Raw genomic sequence first — 19,775 nt, forward strand, 5'->3', positions numbered from 1 at the left:
ACTGGAATGCGTTACCTAGGGAGGTGGTGGAATCTCCTTCCTTAGAAGTTTTTAAGGTCAGGCTTGACAAAGCCCTGGCTGGGATGATTTAGTTGGGGATTGGTCCTGCTTTGAGCAGGGGGTTGGACTAGATGATCTCCTGAGGTCCTTCCAACCCTGATATTCTATGATTCTATGATTCTGTGATGCATGGGGGTGGACAGTTAAGTTTTCCCACACTGCACCACAAGCAACGGGTTAGAGCATTCACATTTTGGTAGGGTGCAAGGCAGTCAGTGAAACAGTGGGTTGGATTCAGGCCTGTATACTGTGTTATGGATGCTGGAGCCCCAGGCTGGGGTCCAGGTTCAAAAATTCTCAACCTATGATCAGCAGTCAGTGTAGACACTCAAGCCCTAGGTTCGCAAACCCAAGGTTCACGACTTGAGTTCCTCTAACCCAGTGTAGATATACCTGTGTTTTAAAGACACTAGCCCATATTGGGGCGGTATGGAGACATGTCATCCCAGTGGGAACTCTAAGAAGAACTGTACCTATTGAGCACAGGAAAGTGTACATGTTCCCCTCCTGGCACTGGGCCATATCTTCAACCTCTCTGGGTTGATCAGACACCTTGCACTTTGGGAAATAGAGGGCCTGCCATTATAACCAGCTTTTCCATAGGAGGTTTATGCAGGGAGGGCTCCTTGTGCTTTCCCCATATTGTACACTCGCCCAACGGCCGAACCATATTTTAAACCACTGTTCATTTATGTGTGGTTTTCTCCTGCCCATCATTTTTCATGAAACAGACTCCAGACACAGGTTTCACTCAGAGAGAATTTTTAGCGAAAACGTGTCACTATTTTTCTTGCTTCCTGGCCACCAGAAAAAGTGGGGGCGTTGGGAGAAAAGGGGAAGACATTTGACTTCTAACTAGAGCTAACGCAGATGTAATATAGCTCTTGTAACCTACACACATGTAATTGGTAACAGCACCTGGCTCTTGGACTAAGACTGTACTAATTTCCTCTGATTTAGCCAACCCCCCCAAAAAAATCTAATCTAAAATCAGATTGGGAAATTCAGGAAACCCACTGGCCACTACATTTGGCAAAATATTTGCAAGTCATCCAAAGACTCAATTCCCTTCCTCCTAGAAATAACAGAACAATGTTTATTGTTTAGTAGGTTTAATGTTTAATGTTGTTTAGTAGGTTTAGTGTTTATTGTTTAGTAGGTTTGCTGTCTTTTTGCTCAGCCCCCTTGGAGCATCCAGGAACTGAGGACAACTTGTTTCCTTTTTATGGATTTTTTTTTTATCACAACCTCACCACTTCCGAATGTGCAAACTGTCTAGCATTACACTGCTAACACCAAATAAAAACTTAAGTCATTTCCACACACCCAACAATAAATGCAGAGAAGTGATGATAGTAGAATTCCATTGGCTTTAAACAAACAACTTTTCTGTCTCCTAACAATACTGTGCTCTTACTATAAAACTTTTCTGACACATTACTTTAAACATTAGCACATGGAAATGCCAGCTCTGCACTTCAGGAGCTTCAGTTCAATGCCAGGAGCTATTAGTCACATTAGGAAGTCTATTCACAGCACACTGGCTACAGGAGTGTTTGAAACTTCCTGCTTCACTCCTCTCATGCAATTGTCACCCTACCCCTGCCTTGCTTAAGGCCAGACTGGTGGGGAAGGCATATCAGCATCTCTTTTTTGACTTTCACCATGCAAAGGTAAATGTCACACCCTGTAATCACTGATGCTACCACTTGGTCTTTCTACAGTCAGCTGAAGGAAAGTGATGAAGAAATGTAAGAACAATAAAGTTAAACAAATAGAAGAGGTTAAGGGAAAGCTCTTGTCTAAATAAACAGTTATACAGATAACTGTGTGGTTTGCATGTGTGTGCTACACCCTGGGACAAACATTGCCCTCCTTTACACCCAGCACAGCCCCGCTGACTTCAGGGAAGGTTGCCTAGTTGGGGCCAGAATTTGCCTCATCTGATTAAAACCTCTTCTGAAGACTGCGGAATGTGGCTATATGTATTTTCTTGCCACTACTCAAAAGGAAATAGACAACGAAGAAGAAGAAAATATTTTACAATCCAATCAATCACTTTACTGTTACTTATGTACTTATCTGGTTTAAAAGGGGGATTTAAAGACATTATTTAAAATTGCTATTTACAAAACAGTGATCCTGTATAATCATCAGTCTATTTTTTCTTCAAGGGGGAAGGCCAGGATAATTGAAATAGCCAGAAAACTCTTAGACAAAGATATAGCCAAAATCAAGTAGAGAAAGAGAGGGGAGGGAGTGCTAAGAGGAAATCAGGCAAACCGCAGTAAGACATACCTCTGTCTTAACTTTATACTTAAAATAAAAAGTTAGTTTTCTGATTTTTGTTTGGTACAAGCACATTCCATTACTGATCGTAGGCAATGCCAGCCAATGACATAATGTCCATGCTGTAATACAATATGCTAAGTACATGTACAGGACATAAGAGAGGCTACAATCAGTAAAAGTGAATGTTGTGACCGTATATCAATTGAAATAGCCTGCAATCCAGGGAGTAATTGTTTTGAAACCATCTCACATGAATTCACCTTCACGAGATTAGAGGCTGATGTCACTATGAGGGTGAAGTCATCAGCCATGACTTAAGCTAATGGGATAATGCCAAAAGAACTCAGCGGTTGTGCAAAACTTAACTCCTTCCAAGCACTGAGGAATGCCGAGAACAATGTATTTCTTTCGTTCACAGCATTTTCTTGGTCATTGTTAAGCTTTAGCACAGAAAGGACAGTGGTTGACGAAGGGGATGAGCATGAGCTCTCTTTCAAATGCTGTTGTGCATTGTCTTGATATCTGGACTTTTTAATACTGTGTGTCAAGTTGAGCTTCAAAGTCACACAAAACTGGCAGTAAAGCTCAGAAAGTATTTTACACTGGCCTGTCCAGTTCTTGCAACACTAACTCATGAGAATAGTCCTTACTAACTTGGGTCACTGAAGCCAATGGGATTACTCGTGCAATTGTTGCAGGATCAAGTCTTATAATGTTTAGGGACACAGAGGTAGAAAAGGATCTTGCCCTCAATGATTATGGTTAGGGTTGCAGGTTTTTCTTGGAGGCAAAAAGTCACAGATACCATGATTTTTCTGTTTGTGTCTTTTTTCATGTCCATGATTTTTACAAAGGGTGGGTGAGTCACCAGCCCAATGTGGAGGGGAGGACCTGGGGGGAAGAGGGGGCTGGTGAGTGAGCCTGCCTCAGCATGGTGAGGAGAAGAGGCCCTGGTGGGGAGGGTGAAGCGTGAGCCCTCTCTGCATTCACCAGGTCACAGTGCTGCTCAGGTTTGGCCCACCTGCCCCTCCATCATGACAGGGAGTGGGGAGCACAAACCTGAGCAGTGCTATGACTTTGCACTAGGTAGGACAGGACCCGCAGAATGAGCATAGGGCGGTGGGCCCAGTCTCTCAGGACAAGAGCCACAGTAGTTGTCGCTGTCTGGGGTGAGTGTGGGGTGGGCTTGCTGTCCAGCCTCCCCTTCCACGGGGCCTCCCTTCCTCATGGGGTGGGATTAGGGTTACAGTGCCAGGGCAGAGGGTGTTGATGTGGGTGGTCGGTGTCCCCTTGGCAGGGCGAGGGGGATGGGATTTTTTAATCAAAAATCAGGAAGAAGTCACAGTAAATTTAGTAACCCATAACTTTTGCTAAATTTACTATGACAGCTCCGTGATTTTTGATAAAAATTGCCATGACAAACCTGCAGTCCTAACTGTGGCAAACATTTTCTCAGGAGTAATAGGCAAGCCAGAATATCAGTCTTGCATGTAGCTGGACCAAGGCAAAGTCAGTACATGCTGTTGATGCCATCTTAAGACAACTTGCAAATCTTGTTGAGATAAAAGCATGTGATTTAAAGAGTCACTGGCATTAAAATCATCAGATTCATCCTGGAAAGTACAGATATTTTTCTATGACTGTGTAATACGTGTCTATGTGGGAATGATAAGAGGTTGTTCTATCTTCATTATGATAAGAGTTGACCTGTAACACGCCAGAATTCCCTGATATACCCAGTGAACAGCCCTACCAGGGCCAATATACAGCATTTATTACAATGCCTTGCACCTAACAAGAAGTACTGTATTTTAATGAACACTCAAGATGAAAAAAAAAAAAAAAAGATAGGCCTGATCTGACCTACCCAAGTGTAAATCAGGAGTAAATCTGATGAAGTCCGTTACATTATACTGTTCTAGGACTGGAATAAATGAAATTAGAATAAGGCCTTGTATTTCTTAAAAAATTCTTTATTTTGTTAGATTGTTCCAGCTGAAAGAAAATGTTAAAACATCTAATTTACTCTTCAGCATTTCTGTTCTTTGTTTACTTGATACCAGTGATACTCAGACCTCAGTGATTCAGGAGCCAAATTAGTCATCAGTGTTACCCAAAAGAGCCAAGTTGTGTGAATTCATTGTTTCATTTACTAAAGTACTATATATTTATATTTAAACAGTACAAGAAGGGAAATATTTAGTTTATATATATATAATTATTCTCACATCAAAATGACTGACCAAGTATTATTATTTTATCAACTACAATTGGTTAATAACATAGTAAAAGCATCCCGATTGGTTAATAACTTAATAATTAAATCACACAGTGTTTTAATATCATGTGCTGCAAAGAGACGCAAGAGACGCATTAAAGAGCCACTTGCAGCTCACGAACCTCAGTCTGAGTATCACTGCGCTATACACTTCCCTAGAGCTTGGTCAGTAAAACCAGATGCGTCATTTCACTTTCTATGGGCAGGTCTACACTACAGGAGAAGATCGATCTAAGCTGTGCAATTTGAGTTACGTTAATAGCATAACTCAAGTCGACATAGCTTAGATCTACTTACCGTGGGGTCCCCATTATGCTATGTCTACAGGAGACGCTCTCCCGTCGACTCCCCTTACCCTTCTCGTTCCGGTGGAGTAGCAGAGTCAACGGGAGAGTGATCGGCAGTCAATTTAGCAGGTCTTCACTAGACCCGCTAAATCGACCCCTGGTGGATTGATCGCAGCAGCGCTGATTCACTGGTAAGTGTAGAGAAGCCCTAAGTCTCATGCATTCACACAGCACTTTTGTGCTTTGATTTAAAATGCTGCAGGGGAATGTTAAAATCATTTCTACCAAACCAACTCTATTGAAATTAAAAATATGAGAGAGCACAAACACAGAAACCAAGGAAGATCCATCCTGAGGGCTCTCCAGTTTGGCAGCCTCTATTTAAGATATTAATTTTTTTCGTTTCAAATTGACACCAGTGGGACAGCGCTTCTCTGAGAATCTTCTTGCAGAGACAGTGTTTTGAAGGAACTGACAGACAAGCTCAAAAGGGGCTTTGTTTACCTCATACAGTGCTAACACTAAGGCTGGCTGAAAATTTTCTGTTGAAACTGACAGGTTTCAGAGTAGCAGCCGTGTTAGTCTGTATTTGCAAAAAGAAAAGGAGTACTTGTGGCACCTTAGAGACTAACAAATTTATTTGAGCATAAGCTTTCATGAGCTACAGCTCACTTCAGTTTTTCCACTGAATGCATCCGATGAAGTGAGCTGTAGCTCACGAAAGCTTATGCTCAAATAAATTTGTTAGTCTCTAATGTTCCACAAGTCCTCCTTTTCTTTCAACAGAAACTTGGGTTTTAAACAAAATGAAACTTTTCATGAAAAGTGTCAAATTGTCATGGAAAAATTGACTTTTCCTCAAAAAAACAGAACACCTGAAAACCAAAGAATTTTCAGTTTTCAGACAAAAACTGAAAAAAATTATTAAAAAATGCCACTGTGGTGGTGTCTTGTGGGAGCTGTAGTTCACATGCACTTCAGGATTTCCCCATTTTCTTCTATAGGATGAGTTCCCTAACCGGACTACATCTCCATGGTGCACTGCAATGGCTCAGCAAGAGGACCAATGATGGTCCACTGTGGATAATACAGTCTGGCCAGAGATCCCAGTCCAGAGCAGAGAATGGGAGCATTAGGCACCCAAACTACTATTCTCATAAGACATGGCAGCAACATTTCTCAGTTGAAATTTTAGATTTCCACAGAAAATGTTTAGATGAAGTTTTTTGGTTGTCATTTTTTCCATTCCATTTTTTTTTTATTCAATTTTTTCCTAATATTGGGGAACCATTTTCTGACCAGGTCTATCTAAGACCTTAGCTATGGCTAGAACGGAGATAAACTTCTGGAAATTATAGGATTTAATAGCTTAGAGCAATCAGAACAGGAATAATTTATTTGATGGCCTGCATGTGTGATAGTCACCATCTTAGCCAACACCAGAGATAGAACAAGGCTAAAAGTATGAGTCTCTACAACTTGAGCTAAAAAGCCAGGCTCTGTAGGTGGAAATTATAAGAGACTCACAACCCATGTGGATCGAGCATAGAGAAAACACATAACATACATTGGCCACTGTGTTACACCAAAGTAGATTGCTTTGCTGAACAGCAAAATTCAGAAGATAGAATTGAACAACTTTTTGTTTAACCCCCCTTACTAAGTTTTATGTTTCATACCAACACTGTCATGACATGGATCACATATTTTCCTAAACAGAAGGGTGTTTATTAAAGATAAGGCTACTACTATAGATGACAGGCTTCTACACAGTCTGATTTCTAGCTTTGTCATCTTTGTTCACCAGGAACCACACACTGCCTGGAACCCTATGCAGTGCCCAAATTGCTGTATCGTGGCTGAGTGATATATTGCAGTCAAACATAGCATTACTAATATTTTACTCTTCCACAGTACCTTCCAACCAAGGAGCTCACAGCACTTCACAACAATTAATCCATAGGCCCATAGATTCATAGAGTTTAAGGCCAGAAGGGACCATTATATCATCTTCTAGACTGACCTCCTGTACATCACAGGCCACTAAATTTCACACAGTTACCCCTGTACTGAGCTCAATAGTTTATCTCTGAACAAAGCATAACTTGTGTTTGAATCATGCATATCTTTCAGAAAGCCATCCAGTCTTGACTGGAAGACACTGAGAGATGGAGAATTCATTAATTTTGGGTGGCTTAATTTTTGGTGCCCTACTTAAGAAGGCTACAGCCTGATGTTTAACAGTGCTGAGCACCCACAATTCTGTTCAGAGTTAACGGGAGCTCTAGGTACGCAGCACCTCTGAAAAGCATGGCCCAGGATTCTACAGGTAAGTGTGTCCATTTTGAGATGTCCCACGTTAGATAATACTTTTTAATCTTTTGGCCTACATAGCCTGCCAAAGGTTACACAGCAAATCTGTGGCACAACTAAGAATATAACCCCAGTCTCCAGCTCCTGTGCCTTAACCACAAATCCATCCTTCCCTCCAATGTTCTTTCTTTAAATGGTGATGGTTCTGTGGCACTCTCAGAATGGGAAACTTCACCCATTTTGGGCTTAAAACAACTGCCAAATCAGTGGGAAGACTGCCAATGATTTCAGTGGGAGTCAGACTGGGCACTAGGTGACTGGCATTTCCTGCAGCTGGAGAGAAACTAGCACTCCCCTCACTATGTAGCAAGTGGGTGGGAGAATGGGGGCCAACTCCTGATGACTTATTTCTTTTAATATGTAAGACTGGTGACTTGCAGCATCCATCTATTGTATTGAAGGGAAGAGTGGAGGTAATTTTATGCTTTTCATTATGCTACCATGCCTTTTATATTAGCCTAAACTTAGTACACCTTAGTACACCTTAAAAAATAAACAAGAAAAGAAATAAAACTTATAACTTGAAAGTCAATTCCTGAAAAGGGAAGTTTCTAAGTTCTTAATTATAATTTGTTGTGATCGCTCCAATTTGAGCCAGTTCTGTGAGGTTGGTGGCATCTGACTTATTATTCTAGCTTGCTTGACAGAAATATAAAATTACATATCCTCCTTCAAAAGATGGTTTGTAGGGCCCTGGCTCTCACTGACTGTCAGTGGATTATATACTGAGTTTTTATGTCAATGTGTAATAAAAAGAGACGTTTTCAAAAAATTAAAAGCAACTCCTGAAAATAATTCCATTCACCTTAGATTTTGAAAAACGCATGGGCTAGATTGGGCTGGGCCATGTATGGGTGAGTACATTGGGATGGAAGAGCCTACGTTGGGAGCAGCCATTAATCTGATTCTTATGCTATGTTCAAAGCATAAGATTTCCGGCATCAGCAGAGGTCAGACACCCCAAAGGATAAGGGCCAAGGCTCTGCCCCTCTTCCAAACCAAACAACAGAGCCAGAGTAGATCAAAAGGGAACACACGCTGCACCATCTCCAAAGGCATTACAGGGCTCTCCCAGTGTTATCCTGGCTGAATTCGTTAGAGTGCCAGGAATAAGGGCCTGCAGCTGAGCCTCGGACTAGCTAGCTCAGTCTCCAGGCAGACTTATGAACGGAGGTGAGCTACAGTAGAACTGCCTGATTGGCCGACCTGCCCGATTGGCTGTGATAGCTCCTGCCTTGTTCCAGCTTTATTCCAGCTTTGTTCCCCTGCTTAGTTCCTGGCTCTGACCCTAGGCACTGCTCCAACCACAAGGCAGGACTGCCACTGTATTGACCAGTAGGCAGGACCACCCACACCCTGATTGCTGACACAGAATGGCTCTGGAGACAGCTGCTGCCGCAGCCTCCCTGTCCTGCTTCCATGTTGCTTGTAGCTGTGAATGCCAGAACGGAACTGTGTTTGAACTAAGCTCCTTGACAGTTCCCTTCTCAAGCTTGTCATAGACTATGTCAGTTTCCTGTATGAAGCAATATGTGACACAATGCAGTCCTCCCCAAGCAACATCACATTGCATGAAGTAAACACACATTTAACAGGACTGATCTTTTGGGGCCCAATCCTGTAAAATGCTAAGTGCAAGATGATGCATGTCCACATCTCCCCTTGAAGTCACCTCACAGGAAATGCTGAACATTTTACAGGATCAAACCCTTACACCGTGAATAAAACTGATGGCCCCTCCACTAGCGAAGGTGCTCACGTGGGTACTCCTATTGATTTCAGTGTGACTACTCACACGCGTATAGTGAGAAAGATTTAGTTCCTAGTCCTACAATCTGTCTATGCTCTGGCTCTAAGAGAAAACAGCCTAAGTGTTTTATCAATATAAACTGTGATTTACAGAGATGCTTGAAAAACAAAAAATGTTTCATATGCATGGACATCGCAGCTGTAATTCTGAAAGCTGTCAGTGTTTCATTTCCCTGTATTAGATGTCCCTTGTGTTGTTCTGCTTGCCCTTTATATCTCCCTTGGTACTCTAGAATTTCAATAATAAACCCACAAAAGAAAAATTTACTTTTTGTTATCTGATCTTTAATTCCAGCTTCTTCCCCTTCCACGTTATGGCTAGGGAAGTATATTTTCAAAAACATAAGGGAAACTCATCTGCTAATCCGTCAACAAGTCATCCATCTGTAATGCCTGCGCTACATTTGTTTTGCTATGTCACTATGCACTAAATGTTTGATGCAGATGTTTCGACACATGGGCAATAGAGCAAAATGAAGTTTGCTTTTTTTTTAAAAGCTTTTATTTAAATATTCAAAAAATGCTACATTTTTATTTAAAATAATTAATAGTGCACTCCATACAGATGAATATTGGACTTCTCAGTATACCTATTCCATTGTGTCCCTTCGCTGTTTGATACACTGAAACAACATTTGGCAAACATAAGTCCACAGACCTCAGGTTTTATACTTGGTACAAATCAAACTCATCCAAATACACCCTCTCCAACTTCTATTAAAGATGGGATTCAAAGACTTTGTTTTTATAAAAGGGTCTCTCTGTTAAGCTACTTCCCATTTTACACTTACAGTGACAGCAGCTATTTTCCTAATTGTCAGTCCTATACGTTGCACTAGTTATTGTGCCAGAAATCATACCAACTGAGAACTAATGAAAGCACATCTGCTTTCTTTCAGAACAAACATTACACTGAACATGAGTTCCTGCTCTCTTGATCCGTCTTCTTTAACTGCTTTTGCCTCAGGGGGGAAAAAAACAAACCCTATCTAGCAAACATTACACTAGGTGATGGACCTTGTGAAAGGCTTTCTGAAAGTAGAAGTATGTTATATCCACTGGATCACCCTTGGCCACATGTTTGTTGATCCCCTCAGAGAATTCTAATAGATTGGTGAGGCATGATTTCCCTTTACAAAAGCTTTGTTGACTCTTTCCCAACATACTGTGTTCATTTATTTGTCTGATAATTGTGTTTTTTACCATAGTTTCAGCAAATTTGCCTGGTACTGAATTCAGGCTTACTGGCCTCTAATGGTAAGGATCACCTCTGGAGCCTTTTTTAAATATTGGCATTACATTAGCTGTCCTCCAGATTATTTACTGCTATCACTCCTTCCTTTCCTTAGAAAAATGAAATCTATCATGTCATGATCACTTTCACCAAATTTGCGTTCCATCTTCAGATTTCCAACCAATTCCTCCCTGTTAGTCAGAATCAAATCTAAAATGATTGCCTGTGGTTACATCCTCAACTTTCTGAAACAAAAAAGTTACCCCCAATACATTCCAAGAACTTACTGGAAATGTTGTGGGTTGTGTCATATTATTTTTCCAACAGAGGTCGGGGTAGTTAAAGTCCCCCCTTACTACAATAATTTAATCGATTTTATTGTAAAAAATGGAGTTTTGGCATTTGAAGGCAGTAGCTGCCAACTTTTTAGCCATCTCACTTATAGGCATGACATCATCTGCATTCTTTGCTGGGCAGTGTTCTTTCCTTACTACATCATCAACAAGCACTGGTAATACCAAAAGCACACATCCTTTTCATTCAACCACTGTTATTACTGTTCTGTTTTATCTAAGAAAAATAGGTTATAAAAAATATAAAATAGGGAAATAAGATCTGACACCAGAAAGATGATGGTGAGCACAATTTCTCTGTTCAGAGTTTCTCCTTCAACACAGCACAAGCCAACAATACTGTCTCCTCGCTACAATATGTCACCTAATTTCTGTGGGTTCTCTGCCTCTATGCACTTTCACTTCCCTATCACACTGCATGACCTATGTGACTCAGTAGAATTAGAGTAGCTTGCTGTTGCTGTAACCACTTCTGCTTCTGAGAATGACTGGGTTTCTAATCCAGAAATCACCACCCACTAAACAGATAGAACGGTGCATGTGATTGCTGCTAAACTAGTAAAACAAGGAATTAAGAATGAACAGGTGGCACAATGGGCTGTATTTGTTTTCATATGCACCTGTTTAATCCAGATTATCTTCACTGAAGCCAGTGGAGATAGCAATCGTGTAAATGTGGACAGAGAACAAAAATTTGCCCGTAACAGTTAAAAATGAGCACCATGGAAATAGCTGTAAACTGGACTAATTTTAGTCAAAACAACATCTTGACAAGTTTGGAAAAGAAGGCAGAAAGTTTTATAAAGTTTCTGCCCCCTTGGGGGTTAAATGAAAAAAATAGGCTCCATTTCTTTTGTTTGTAGAAGGGAAGAGGAGGAATAGGAAATACTAGTGATGAAGATTTGCAAGTATTCCTCAGGCCATTATAGGCTGGAGAGTGGTCAGAGAGTATGCATTAAGAAAGAATAAATTAGTTAAATCACACTTCCAAGTCACTCTACCTAAATCACCTCAAAAAAGACTTGTTATTCAGAAAACTAGCTAAATACCTCTTCCAGACCACTAGGCTTTTTTTCACTTTAATTAATCAAATATGTGCTACAGAATTTGTACAATCTGCCACACAAATGTCAGTGAAAGGAATGACGGGTCACAGTGTTGCCAACCCTCATGATTTTATCATAAATCTTTCAATATTTGGTTTTTTTCTTAAAGCCCTTGTCAGGGTTCCCTCCCCACTCTGAACTCTAGGGTACAGATGTGGGGACCTGTGTGAAAGATTATTTGTACCAGCTTAGGGTAAAACTTCCCCAAGGCACAAACTCTTTGCCCTTGGAGGGTACGCTGCCACCACCAAGTGATTTAACAAAGAATCAGGGAAAGGACCACTTGGAGTTCCTATTCCCCCCAAATATCCCCCCCAAGCCCTTACACCCCCTTTCCTGGGGAGGCTTGAGAATAATCTCCTAACCAATTGATTACAAAGTGATCACAGACCCAAACCCCTGGGTCTTAGGACAATAGAGAAATCAGACAGGCTCTTAAAAGAAACAGAACTTTATTAGAAAGAAAAAAGGTAAAAGAAACACCTCTGTAAAATTAGAAGGGAAGCTAATCTCACAGGGCAATTAGATTTAAAACACAGAGGATTTCCCTCTGGGCAAAAACTTTAAAGTTACAAAAAGAAAGCCAGGACTACACCTTCCTCTCAGCACAGAGAATCACAAGCCAAAACAACTAAACGCATTTCCTTGCTACTGCTTACTAATTCTAATGGAGTCGGATCGCTTGCTTTCTTGATCTCTCTCCAGCAAGCACACAGAACAGACAGACAAAAGCCTTCCCCCCCCCCCCCTTAGATTTGAAAGTATCTTGTCCCCTTATTGGTTCTTTGGTCAGGTGCCAGCCAGGTTAGCTGAGCTTCTTAACCCTTTACAGGTAAAAGAATATTGTGCCTCTGGCCAGGAGGGATTTTATAGTACTGTATACAGGAAGGTTGTTACCCTTCCCTTTATATTTATGACAGCCCCAGATCCAGGAGCCATCTTATTTACTGACAATCTCGGGGGGTTGGTTGATTTGTTTTTAGTACATTTCCAGTCCTGATGGTTGTGGAGAAATGCTTAAAAATGTGACCCAAGTGAACCCTAAAGTTTCAAAAGGCAGAAGGAAAACAAATCCCCCCACAACACACATTATTTTAAACAATCTCATGATTTTTAAGTCAATTTCATGATTTTTGGGGAACCTGACTCATGATTTTTCAGTGCTTAGGACTGGCAACACTGGGAGTCCCTGCGTTGAAGACCCATGTAAAGATCTGCCTGGGCGCCTGCATGTGCAGGTGGAACCCATCTCACAGTGCACTGCTCGGGAGCACACTGGGTCTGGGCTGCCGGCACCTGCAGGACTTCTCCAGGAGAATAAAAGGAGCTACTCCTAGGGTTGCCAGGTGTCCAGGTTTCGACCCGAACACCAGGTTGTAAAGGTGCCCTGGCAGCTCCGGTCAACGCCACTGACTGGGCTGTTAAAAGTCCAGTCAGCGGCACAGCGGGACCAAGGCAGGCTCCCTGCCTACCTTGGCTCCATGCAGCTCCCAAAAGTGGCCAGTGTGTCCTGCTCCAAGGTGCAGGTGCGGCCAGGAGCTCCACGCACCGCCCCCGCCACAAGTGCCAGCTCCGCAGCTCCCACTGGCCAGGAAATGCAACCAATGGGAGCTGCGGGGGAAGTGCCTTTGGGTGTGGGCAGCACACAGAGCCCCCTGGCCTCTCTGTCTAGGAGCCAGACATGCCAGATGCTTCCAGGAGCCGCCTGAGGTAAGCGTTGCCCGCCCAGAGTTCTCATCCCAAACCCTCTCCCACATCCCAACCCCTGCCCCAGGTTGGAACCGCCTCCCGCACCCTAACTCCCTCCCAGAGCCCACATCCCACAACCCCTCCCGTACCCCAACTCCCTGCCACAGCCCTGAGCACCCTCCCATATCCAAACTCCCTCCTGAAGCCCGCACCCTGCACCTCCTCCCACACCCCAACTCCCTGACTCAGCCCTGAGCCTGCTCCCATGCTCCAAACCCCTCAGCCCCAGCCCAGAGCCCCCTCCTGCATCCCAAATCCCTCATCCCTGGCCCCAGCCCAGAGCCCGCAGCCCTAGCTGGAGCCCTCACCCCTCCCACATCCCAACCCCCTCCCCCAGCCCTGAGCCCCCTCCCACACTCTGCACCCCTTGGCCCCAGCCCAGAGCCCCCTCCTGCATCCCAAATCCCTCATCCCCAGCCCCACCCCAGAGCCTGCACCTCCAACCGGAGCCCTTGCCCCCCACTCCCACTCCAACCCTCGTCCCAGCTCGGAGCACCCTGAACCCCTCATTTCTGACCCCACACTGGAACCCTCACCCCCAGGGGGAACACTCACCCTCTCCCGCACCCCAACTCCCTGTCTCAGACCAGTGAAAGTGAGTGACAGTGGGAGAGAGTGAGTGACGGAAGGAAGGATTGAGTGAGCCAGGGCGGTGCCTCAGAGGAGGGGCAGGGCAAGGGTGTTTGGTTTTGTGCAATTAGAAAGTTGGCAACCCTAGCATCTCCTGGAAAGACCAGGGAGGACAAAGGGACCATCAGGTCTGACTTCTCAGTCATGTGGGATTTGGGGAGGAGAAGCTGGGCTGAAAATCTCCTTCCCTTCTCCTTCCCCCGCTATACGCTCCATTTGGTATTTTGTGGGAAACCCCAATTACTTTTGTGTGTTAAGGAGACTCAAAATCCTGCTGTCTATGCATACTAACACTTGTAACTTTTTTTAAAAAACAGTTTTCAAACACTGTGGTTGGCCTTCAGTTATAGACATAGTTGGAGATCCTGATTTGCACAGCACAGTTGCAATACAAACCATGTTCCAACAGCATTAAAGATCCTTGCTATGGACTAGCAGGAATGGGGGGAAATCAATAAAATGGTTTCTGCAAGCACAGTTATTGGGTTCTATAAAGAGACTAAATAGGATAACTGCCTCTGTCTCACCAATAACATCAGAGAAGTCTGAGATGGAAAAGGCCTGTTAGACCATGTAGTCCTTCTCCATTAGCAAGTCCAAGTTTTTTCCCTGCAGCCTATTCTCCAGGGATTTGTTTAATGAAGCTCTAAATGATACAAAATAGGGCTTCTTCCACGTTTTCCACTGGGAGACTCTCCTGTAGATCTCAGCCTTGCCACCAACTAATTGAGAATCTACTTTGTCCATAATTTCATCCTATTGTTCTTTGTATCAGACTAAATTATTAATCTCCCTTTCTGAGCCCATACAGTAGCAGTCACAAGAAGTCGGATCCAACTCTTTGATCCTCAGTAACCTGGCCCCAGCAGAAACTGGCGCAGCAGAGGGCCTACTTCTGCAGCTGGAGTCAGGTAGCAGAGATTATGCCAACAGAGAATCAAGCATAATGGAGCTCAGCTCCTCCCACCACCAACCCACCTCCAACATACACACCCCACCTGATTTATGCTTGTTTAATTCAGTTTATTGAAACACAATTGCTTCTGCTTTAGGCTGGTATAAGCGAGAGAAGAATCAGGTCATTTGTGCGTATGGATGTTTTGAAAGGCACAAGGCCAAAGGCTATGTGATGATACTTGAGAATAGCACTGATCTCCTCCATTGCACTGTGGAATATTCTACTTCTGTTATATAATGAAATTTACAAAGAAAATAATGGAAACAATCCAACATGTTTTTACTAGGTAACACTGAAACGGATATGACATCACTGTGAGCCTTATGAAATTTTCAATCTGTGTCCAAAATTCTAATGCCATTTCTTAATAACTGCTGATAACTAAGGCTGTGAGTTTGTCACAGAGGTCATGGAAGTCATGGATTCCATACCTTTCCAGGACCTCCATGACTTCTGCAGCTCAGGAAGCCCCTGGGCCAGCTGGCTCCGGCCACTGCTGGGGCAGTCTCGGGCTACCGTGTCCCCCCTCCCCCAGCAGCAGCAGGAGTTTGGGTGTGGGAGGGGGCTCCGGGCAGGGGGTTGGGTTACAGGAGGGGGCGAGGGCTCTGGGCGGCACTTACCTTGGGGTGCTCCCCGGAAGCAGCAACCTCCCCCTCCCTCAGCTCCTAGCAGACAGCTCCGTGCGCTGCCTCTGCCCACAGGCCCCACCCCCACAACTCCCATTGGCCACTGTTCCCAGCCAATGGGAGCTGCGGAGCTGGTGCTCAGGGCTGAGGCAGCACGCGGAGCCAGGTAGGGAGCCTACCAGCCCCACCAACCCCCACCCTACCCCACATCAGCAGGGGTCCCAGACCATGCACCACTGCCTGCCCCCCAGCACCAGCAGGAGTCCCAGGCCATGCGCTGCCGCCTCCTCCACCCCGCAGGGCCAGCAGGGGTCCTGGGCTGCTCCCCCCAGAGCACCCACAGCACCTCCGGGCCGCCCCGAGCACCCATGACACCCCCAGGATGCCTCAAGATTTAGTCAGGGGTATATAGTACAAATCATGGGCAGGTCATGGGCCGTGAATTTTTGTTTACTCCCTGTGACTAGTCCATGACCTTTACTAAAAATACCTGTGACTAAAACGTAGCCTTACAGATTACACTGTCATGCTGTATCCTAATTTGTAGGAACAGGGTCTCTGATTAAGAAAAGCATCCCTATTCAAGAAGTATATTTAAACACGTGCTTAAAAAATCTTTTTCATCATGCTCATGCCCTATTTGCTATTCACCAACATTCACATGAACTGGTTTTGTTCACATAAGTGTTTTGGGAACAACAATTGTTCATATAAACACTCATTTTTGCATATGAACAATTGTATTTGCTATTAATTATTAATGCAAGTCAACATGGAAAATAGATCTTGTCAAACTAACTGGATATCTTTTTTTTTATAAGATTACAGTTTTGATTGTTAGAGGTAATAGTGTTGACATAATATACTTAGACTTTTATAAGGTGCTTGATTTGGTACCAAAGGACATTTTGATTAAAAAACTAGAACAATATAAAATTAACATGGCACATATTAAATGGATTAAAAATTGCCTAATGGGTGGGTCTCAAAATGCAACTGTGAATGGGGAATCATTGTCAAGCAGCTGTTTCCAGTGGGGTCCCACAGGGATTGGTTCTTGGACCTAAGCTATTTAACATGTTTATCAATGACCTGAAAGAAAACATAAAAACGTCACTGATAAAATTTACAGATGACCCAAAAATTGGAGGAGTGGGAAATAATGAAGAGGACAGGTCACTGATTCAGAGCTGTCTGGATTGCTTGGTAAACTGGGCACAACTTCGCAAGCAAACAATATGTTTTAATATGGGTAAATGTAAATGTGTATATCTAGGAACAAAGAACGTAGGCCTTTCATACAGGATGGGGGACTCTATCATGGGAAGCAGTGACTTTGAAAAAGATTTGAGGGTTGTGGTGGATAATCAGCTGAACATGAGTTCCCAGTGTGATGCTGTGGCCAAGAGAGCTAATGCAATCCTGGGATGCATAAACAGTGGGATCTCAACTAGGAGTAGAGAGGTTACTTCACCTATACATTTGGCACTGGTGCTACGGCTGCTGGAATACTGTGTCCAGTTCTGGTGCCCACAATTCAAGGATGTTCATAAATTGGAGAGGGTTCAGAGACGAGCCATAGGAATGATTAAAGGATTGGAAAACCTGCCTTATAGTGAGAAGGTTAAGGGGTGACTTGGTTACAGTCTATAAGTATCTACTTTGGAAACAAATATTTAATGATGTTATATAATTACATATAATAATGTTCAATCTAGCAGAGAAAGGTATAACACAGTCCACTAGCTGGAAGGTGAAGCTAGACAAATTCAGACTGGAATTAAGGCACACATTTTTAATGGTGAGAGAAATTAACCATCAGAACAATTTGCCAAGCATCGTGGTGGATCCTCCATCATTCACAATTTTTAAATCAATATTGGATTTTTTTTTCTAAAAGATATCCTGTAAGAATTACTTTGAGGAAGTTCTGTGGCCAGGGGTACTGGAACAATTTGTATATTGGGGGTGCTGAGAGTCATTAAACCAAACTGTAAACCCTATATATGACCGAAACCACTTCAAGCCAGGAGTTGTAGCAGCACCCCCCCCAGCACCATTAGTTCCAGCACCTATGGCTATGACATATATTATACAGGTCAGACTAGATGATCACAATGGTCCCTTCTGGCTTTGTAATCTAGTCATTATTCACTAGTTGTCATTTTGTAATTTTTTTTCTTGTTTAGAACTTCATTCACCCAATCAGAGAGCAGAAACAATGCCATGTCACCATGGTGACCTAACACAAATACAAATACAAACTATAAAATACCAAACCAATGAAAGTGACCATCCATTCACTGTAGAGTGACCAGATGTCCCGATTTTATAGGGACAGTCCTGATTTTTGGGTCTTTTTCTTATATAGGGTCCTATTACCCCACACACCTGGTCCCAATTTTTCACACTTACTGCTGGTCACCCTAATTCACTGAAAGTTCTGCATCCAAACAACTCAGCAAATACTTGAAAATAACAAATACTTTGGTAGAACTTGGAGTCAGTTCCCCATTGTGCTAGGTGTTGTACAAAGCCAGAACAGAAAGATATATGGAGGGGGGAGGGGAGGGGGCAGAAACTAACAATGTTAACACTATATCAGCAAGGTGACATCTGAGATTCTGCAGTACTTTTGTGGTGAAATTTAAGGCAATTTTTCAAGTTATCTACCATTCAGATAATGGACCATAATACCCCTTAGAGGACTCTAAATGACAACATACATTCTTATTAGACATAGTAGATTTAAAACTCTCTCCCATATTATCTTATAGTGTTAGGTCTTTGATCTTCCTAAAGGTGGAAATGCCACGGGAAATGTTGTATTCCCACCATCCAATTATGAAAGAATGAGTAAGGGGGAAAATGTAGAACTATTATATGTCATTATGATTAAGTGATATACCGTAGTATCACAGTGAACCATTAGCAGGATTTCTGAAATAAATCAAACTCCATTGTGACTGAAATAAATCCCATTTATGATTCACACAAACATGTTTTATTGTTAACATTCTTCAGATCAAAGAAAGAACATGTAGAAAAGCTCTAGACTGTTTGGGACTGGAATTTTGTGACTATAAAGCACAAAAGAAGCCTCTCTATTTAGATGCCTCTTTAGTAGCTGAGTCACGTACATACAGCTGGACATGAAGGAAAGTTTAAAACAGCCTTGCAAAATCCTACTCCCATGGGGTATTTTTTTTTAAACCTGAGATATCATTAGTATTTTCATTATCATGGTAAAGGGCAAGCAAATAGATTTGTGCCTTGGCTAGCATATTTCCATGACAATTTTGCATGACTGGTTTAAAATATTGTAGTAATCATATGGGGGAAATAATAAGTAATTAAAACAGTTAATTACCCTTGCTCAACTTCTTCATAACTATCTCTAGCCCCCAATACCATAGTAGCTGAACACCTCACAAGCTTTAATGAATTTATCCTCACAACACCCCTGTGAGGTAGGGAAGTGCTATTATCCCCATTTATAGATGGGGAACTGAAGCATAGGGAGACTAAGTGACTGCCCCTACGTCACACAAGAGGTCTGTGGCAGAGCAGGGAATTAAACCTCAGTCTCCCAAGTCCCATGCTAATGTCCTAAGCACTGGACCATCTTTCCCCCTTACCTCAGCTGCTAGGTAGTATGGGAGACAGACTCAGGGTCAAGTAGATTTCTAGCCATGAATATAATGCATAAATAATAAAATCCTACCATTCATGATTGGCTAAGGCTTCTATAAGTGCCAATTGCCCTCAAATTCCATTGAATTAAATGGAAGCCAAGGATGTCCATGACTTGTACCTAAAATAATGAATTCAGTACCTCACAGGAACGGACCCTTAGTGAAAACCTAGTAGTGTATGAATTGAATGTCTGTGAGTAATGGGCAAGAAAGATGGTCTTAGCAGCAGTGCTTTATATAGAGTGAAAGGAATGCAATGTGTGTGTCAAAGACGCCAGAGAAGTGTAAGTCACAATCATCAAGGCAGGAGATGAGGACGGCCTGA

The sequence above is a fragment of the Chelonia mydas genome, chromosome 1, assembly GCF_015237465.2.
Source record: "Chelonia mydas isolate rCheMyd1 chromosome 1, rCheMyd1.pri.v2, whole genome shotgun sequence".
In the NCBI taxonomy this organism is placed as follows: Eukaryota; Metazoa; Chordata; order Testudines; family Cheloniidae; genus Chelonia; species Chelonia mydas.